Genomic DNA, 7063 nt, shown 5'->3' with positions numbered 1-7063 from the left:
ACAGGTGTCTTTTTGGACAATTAATTGGCCAACCAAAATCTAACCCAGAGTACCCCAACAGTGCTTATTCTTGATTTTATTCTGGGTGTATTCAACTCAATACACTACAGGCCTCAGTTAGTCAAGTACAAATTCTAAGACTATGTGCCATATTTCTAGAGAGAAGAGCGGCACCACCCCTGGAGGGATGAAGACCATCTCTATTCAACAGGTCAGGTCTGCCCTAAAAACTCGTCCAATTGTCTATGAAACCTATGTTATTCTGCGGGCACCACTTAGCGGACTGTCTTCACTCAATGGCTGGATGTCTATGTATCTCATCACCATGGTAAGCAGGGAGGGGACCAGAGCATATTACAGTGTCCGACATCGTACTTGCAAGTTCACACACCTCTTGAATGTTATTTTTAGTTATCTCCGACTGGCAAAGTCGGACATCATTAGTGCCGATGTGAATAATCTTACTGAATTTACATTTAGCATTATCCAGCACTTTCAAATTAAGTACTCCAAGCTCTTCTAGCCTCATTTGTGTTTGGCCTTTGGAAACGTGGAGAATAGTGCCTCAACTTCTTCTGTCATATATAGAGCAGGATTCAACCTAGTCTCATGTAGCCAGACCTTCAGACTGATGGCAGAAAGTCTGAAAACTTTGGTCACTTTGAATGGCCAAGGACCGCCCAAGAGGCCATATGACTGACAGGTAAAGCAACCAATCACATTTTGTTTTGTGCCACGTCATGTTTAGGGGCGTGGAAATCTCCCCACAATAACAGACTCTTGTGTAAAACTCTTGGACATATTTTGAAGTCTATGCCGCGAATGTTACATATTTCACATACTTTTGAAAACCAGCATATAGTGGATCCTAATAAGTGCTCATTGTCACAGCTATAAACATGATGGCTTTCTTCCATGAGGGGGTTTGGAATCACAGCATATTTGTTTCCAGGTCGGAATGTGAAATAACATGACACACACGTCTCCCGGAAATCCTGTATAATTCAACCAATCCAATGACGACTCTGAAACTCCTGAAGTGTTTCCAGTTTTGTGTGCCGTATGCATCAGACGTTCAGCCAACGGTCCGTGGGTGTGACTTCTGAGCTAGACGGGGAGCCCCAAACTTAGTTAAAACAAATTTAGATATATTTAACAGTGTGCACCCTTTAGGTGTAGTTGATTACTGGTTAATTTAGTAAACCATCATTAACAAGTTATGCTTGTTTAAAGGTAGTCCATATTTATTGTGCTGATTGCTTCTGCGTGCCTTAGAAAAGATTCAGTTCTGTTCTTGTTAGTGTGCATGTTAGTGCATGTCTGTTTCTGTAATTTTGCTTTTAAGTTTGTATATCTTCATTATGTGACCATTAGCATTTTATAATTCTTTTTGAGTTTTTGCTTTAATTAGTCATTTTGTGCATCTTTCTGTATTTATGTCCTTCTGCAATCCGCACATATGCAGCATTTAGGATTATGACCTTGTCCTTTTTGCTTTTATGTCCCTTGTAACAGAGTGAAATTTCTGTCACCGTTTTCCATATACTTGGAGTAACGGAACTTCATAGTATGTATTCTTGTTGGTATTTATGTTTTTTTTGCATTTTTCCTATTTATGCTGGTTTCAAATAAGCTTGCTTTGGTGCATCATGGGATGTGGGAGAAACCAAACTTGAGGATAAAATCGATTTTTTAAATTTATTTTTTATTACTTGAACTATGCATAAATGGCTGTTAAATAATAATTTGTGGATTAATGCATGTACAAAGTTTATAATCTTGAGATTTGGTTATTTGTTGAATGTAATGCCTGCTTGCTTGCTTGCTCAATGGTTGTGTCCATGAGTATAAATGCTCACAAGCTGAAACTTCACAGGATTGTCAGTGTAAGATGGAGTATGGAGAGTGAATAATCTGCTGGAGATAGAAATCGTGAGTGATTTTTTTAATGCTTCTTTTTCTCTTGTACTTTGTTCCTGTAATTATTTACCATGCCTGTATAGTTGTGCATTTCATGGTAATGAAACATCTAACCCAGGGGTGGCCAACACTGGTCCTGGAGAGCCTGCGTCCTGCAGAGTTCAACTCTAATCAAACACACCTGAACCTACTAATCAAGGTCTAAGTGTTACTAGAAAGCTACAAGCAGGTGAGTTTTTGTCAAGGCAGGACATCAGGCTCTCCAAGCTAACCAGTAGAAGGTTTATATTGAGTTTGAATGAGCCAATCAGGAGTTGTTGTTTTTTTCCCATTAGCGAGTGCTGTTGGAGGCACAGCTTGACTCTGATGTGAAGAGCTGAATCAAGAGAAACAGAGGAGACTGAACACTGCCTCAGAGGAGAGTGTTCTGCATGTATTGTGAATTATACTTCCATAATTGTTTATTTTATCACTAGTGTTTTTTTGTCTGCTTTTCAGTTAAGACTCAATGCAGGCACATTCTGAAGGAACTTGATTCTTATTTTATTCACCAATGATCTGTGAATTTGAGCATTAAGTTATTCACTTTTCAAATGCTCCGTTGTCGCTGGAAATGGGTGTGTAACATTAAGAAATTCATACACACAAAGTTTGTATAGGTCTATTTGTGTTTATTTGCTTCCGAGCAGTGCTGAATCATAATGGTTTAAATTGTGGATACAGAACAAACGCAGTGGTTGCAAAACATTGCTGTGCATGTAATTAATCCAAGTAAAGTGCCATTTTTGTTAAGCCCTTGATATTCAACATCCTCAGTGTTGCCCTGATTGTACAAACTGGAGTTGATAAGAGTAAATGTGTATGGACTCAAGTTATGCTATAGCAGCAGATGCATAAAATGTTTATTTATTTTATTTTTTTTAAATGTCATCAAATTGTCAACAGTCCGTGAAGTCTATTAATAAAGACATTGTTGTAAAACATTCTATTTATGTGGTCCTTACGTAATATTGACTGTGAAAGATGCTGTGTTATGTCTTATGCTGTGTTTACAGGAGTTGTTTGGAGTGGTGAAAGGCATCTGACTGTGCCAAAGGAGAATCAACAGCTGCCCAGGTAAGAATCCTCTAAAGATTTGAGTAAACCTTCCTTAAAATATTTACAGCATTGTGCAAATTGGTCATTTTACTTGGTCAACAGCTTACAATCCCTCTAAGCTCCGATATCAGATAGATGGGTGCCCCAAACTTAGTGACAAGAAAAGTTCGAGATCCATATAGCAATGTGCACACAAGAGTTTCAATGGTTGTTCATTAATGGCTGCATTGATAACTGCTTGTAATTTGACCTCTTGTGACTTATTGTTTGAGTTTAATTAATGCACTCCACATGTCTGCTGTGCATCTTGATATTTGTCTGTTTGATACTATTTCTGTTTGTTCTGTTCTCTATGCTTAATTTTCTATGTCCTTTTGCTGCTCACCCACTGAATTTGTTTTCCTCATCCGTCTGTCAATTCCAGAATCCCAAAGCTGACTTCATTCCAACTGTAGCAACACTCTGTCCTCTGGTCGAATCGGGGTCTCAGTCAAGACTAACATGAGCAAAGCAACACCTTTCCCCTCAACCAAAATCAGTTTCATTTAAAATTAGGATCTGTAGAGAAGCTGGTGTATTTAAAGGAATGGTTCACCCGTAAATAAATTAAGTAATTGTCATTAGTCAGAGAGCTTTCTGATCCTGCATAGACTCAATGGAACTACCACTATTACTACACTATTTGTTTTCTTTGCACACAAAGTATTGTCATAGCTTCATATATTTTAAGGTTAAACACTGTTACATGGACTTTTGTAATGACCTTGTTATTATCTCTCTGGGCCTTGAATGTGTTAGTTGCGTTGCTTTCTATGCAGGATCAGAAAGCTCTTGGATTTCATCAAATATCTTTGTATTCTGATAATGAACGAAAGTCTTACAGGTTTGGAACGACATGATGGTGAGTGATTAATGACAATTTTCATATTTGGGTGAACTGTCCCTTTAATGTTTGTCTTGTTTCAGTTTCTTGCAACTCCAAATATTTATTCAATGTTTTATGTGATCTCATCCTACAGGTATTCTGGACCTCTTAAAGAGCACATTTCTGGCTTTGTCAGTGCTACAGAATTCCAAGATCTTTTAATCTCACTTCATTATAAATGGCTCATTTCAGCTCACAGATGGATCTAATTTTCACAAGCAGCTCACAGTGTTCCTGATACTCTTCTAGATGCATCAGTTACAAATGTAGTATTTAATTGTCTGCTTCGTTCCAATGAGGTCCTGACAGTGTTAATTTCTCTTGGAAAATCAACTGCTGCTGAGGTGAGTCCTCCTGTGATTTCTTAATATTTACAACACTGTGTATATTGCCCTCTTAACTGGGTCGGGCCATGTTCCCCAAAAAGCCTTGTTGGAAAATATGATCCTCCAATGCAGTTTTTGATCAATGCTAAGTAGTGGGTTGAGTCAGTCAGCTGCCGGTGCAAATCCATTGCTGCTGAGCTCAGATATCAGATAGGTGGGGTAATCCATCACTATAAACATTTTATTAGACTTGGCTGTCATGTTGGAATTCGTTAAATCCTACATTCCAGCTGAGGACATGGCAAGACACCTGCTACTTCAACTTCTTGCACAACCTAAGCCAATCAGGTGGATAGAGAACTCCCGTTTGTTCTAGAACCATGTCAGTCACAAATGGTTGATTGTCCCCTTTTGAGCAGCTTCGCTCAAATCCATGTAGGAGACACAGGAAAAGGGTAATTTACAGGATGCTCTACAGGTCTGCTAACACAAAGGATCTAAGGAACAGTGATAACGTTTAACTCGAGCAACAGATGGCCTGTGATACACATGACCATTTTCAGCATAAAATCGATAATCAAATGGACAGATTTACAGCTTCACTCTGAGCTGGGAAACTCACCAGATCCCCACCGCGTGACCCTTCCCTGACCTCAGGACCTTCTTCCTTTCCTCTCTATTCCAGAAAACGCGTGTTTTTTTTTTTGTTTTTTGTTTTTTCTTTTCTTTATTTGCTGACAAAGAAATCCACGCAAACTCACATGGACGATTTAAAAAGATAATCATTTAAAGGATAAAAGGGTGACTACACTCCCAAATAATATGCTTTGGCTTATATATGCTTGATGTGTTTATTGTAACCTATGGAATTTAATCAATGTTTTATAACCCCTTTTTATAGATGGTTATTAAATGTATTGTGTATGCAAGATACCTGATATTTGATATAGAATAAAAGCTTGTTTTATTCGCAGAACCGTGGTGTGAATGGAAAAGTTGGTATGATATACAGTGTTCGTAGTACAACACTTTATTGAAGTTAACACAACTTGCAAGGGTATTCCCCATGTGGAAGACTAAGCATAATGTTAATTTATGCACGGAAAGGAACCGTACGGGGTGTGGCTCCGCCCTGCACCCATGTCTGATTGGGACAATCACTCCTGGGACGGACTTAGTCGGCTCGCTTAAAACCCAATGTCAATAACTGATTCGGCGCTCTTTTGACTTTGTTTGATAGCACTCCAACTTGCCCTCCCTCACCACACCATCACGCGATTGGGCCATCCAGAACTCTCAAACTCTCCGTGAAGCTTCGTGACCCTGCCGAAATCTTCAAGGTCTAAGCCGGTCAACACCGACTCTAAGAAGAACTTTGAACGCGTCACCCTACGTAAGTGAATCCCAAAGACGTCATAAAGGAAGATCGCCAGCCAATCAGCAATGCCGGGACTCCCTCAGCCAGAAAAGGAAACCCCGCTTTCCAGTGCAAACGTAAGTAAACTGACTTAACACCAATTTAAGCAAGTAGAAGATTTTGTCCATCTTAAGCAACTAAAGATAAGCCAAATCTCTGCTTCTGTGATTTTCTTGGTGCGATTTTAAGAACTAGGAGTAAATACTAGACTTTTGGGAATTCAGTCAAACTCCGTTAACTCTCATCCTCTAAAGTGTGCGTGTGCTTTTGGTAGTTTTAGTTAATGTATCCTTAGAGTGACAAGTAAATTTCTTGTTTCATTATAATGAATCATTGTCTTCTGTGGTGTATTTTAAAGTTAAAACTTTGCTGAGATTGTTACGTAGCTCGTAGCTTAATAAATCATCACTAACAGTTATTATGACCTTGGCCAGGGTATAATACAAATATCAAGATTGTTAAGATATACTGATTTTAATGTTCGCTGGATGAATGGTTGATCAAGTGTAAACTATCAATTTTGAATCCAGCTTAATTAAGCTGATTTTGAATCTTCAGATTCGATTCCCTTTGAATTTGAAAGAGCTAATTTCATTACTGCCTTGATCATAACATTATAACAGGTACCTTCCGAGTAGAGACCTGCATGATCGCGGAACCCAACGCAGCAGAGTGTGGCGTGAGAACACTTGATGGGAGAGTGCGGCCAGGTAGAGACTTGTGTATGCGGGAGAATAAGGGTGAATCAGACCAAGCAATCTTAATCGTGCCGGAGTGCATTTGACTCCCAAAGCTCGTTTCATTTGACTAATGTGATCACGCCATGCAGTGCTCGGGCGTGGTTTGTTTAACCATCCCTAGCTCAGTTGGGTGTGGGCCAGAGCACGGTTCAGTTGGGCTCGGGCGCGGTACGCATGTAGTGTTGGAGCGCTGAACTTCTGATACGTGCAGCATGATTGCGTGAATTTCTGAGGAGCTGAAGTTATAGATCTGTAAAGAAATATATTGTGAGAGGGCCTTGTGTTACCGCGTGATTGTTACGTAGCTCGTAGCTTAATAAATCATCACTAACAGTTATTATGACCTTGGCCAGGGTATAATACAAATATCAAGATTGTTAAGATATACTGATTTTAATGTTCGCTGGATGAATGGTTGATCAAGTGTAAACTATCAATTTTGAATCCAGCTTAATTAAGCTGATTTTGAATCTTCAGATTCGATTCCCTTTGAATTTGAAAGAGCTAATTTCATTACTGCCTTGATCATAACATTATAACAGGTACCTTCCGAGTAGAGACCTGCATGATCGCGGAACCCAACGCAGCAGAGTGTGGCGTGAGAACACTTGATGGGAGAGTGCGGCCAGGTAGAGAC

The 7063-nt window shown here is 39.4% G+C and overlaps 1 long non-coding RNA gene across 1 annotated transcript; it reads left to right on the top strand.

Annotated features, from left to right (window-relative positions):
- The first annotated feature begins 1869 nt into the window (after positions 1-1869).
- LOC107575951 (uncharacterized) lies at positions 1870-2360 on the top strand. The gene is made up of 3 exons (XR_001607964.1): positions 1870-1932; positions 2039-2149; positions 2256-2360. It is a non-coding gene; the product is annotated as an uncharacterized lncRNA (long non-coding RNA).
- The last annotated feature ends 4703 nt before the right edge of the window (positions 2361-7063 follow it).

Source organism: Sinocyclocheilus grahami, unplaced genomic scaffold (assembly GCF_001515645.1).
Source record: "Sinocyclocheilus grahami isolate Dianchi unplaced genomic scaffold, SAMN03320097.WGS_v1.1 scaffold3040.1, whole genome shotgun sequence".
Classification (NCBI taxonomy): Eukaryota; Metazoa; Chordata; class Actinopteri; order Cypriniformes; family Cyprinidae; genus Sinocyclocheilus; species Sinocyclocheilus grahami.
Note: the sequence above shows the minus strand (reverse complement) of the source record. Positions and strands in the feature narration are given on the sequence as shown.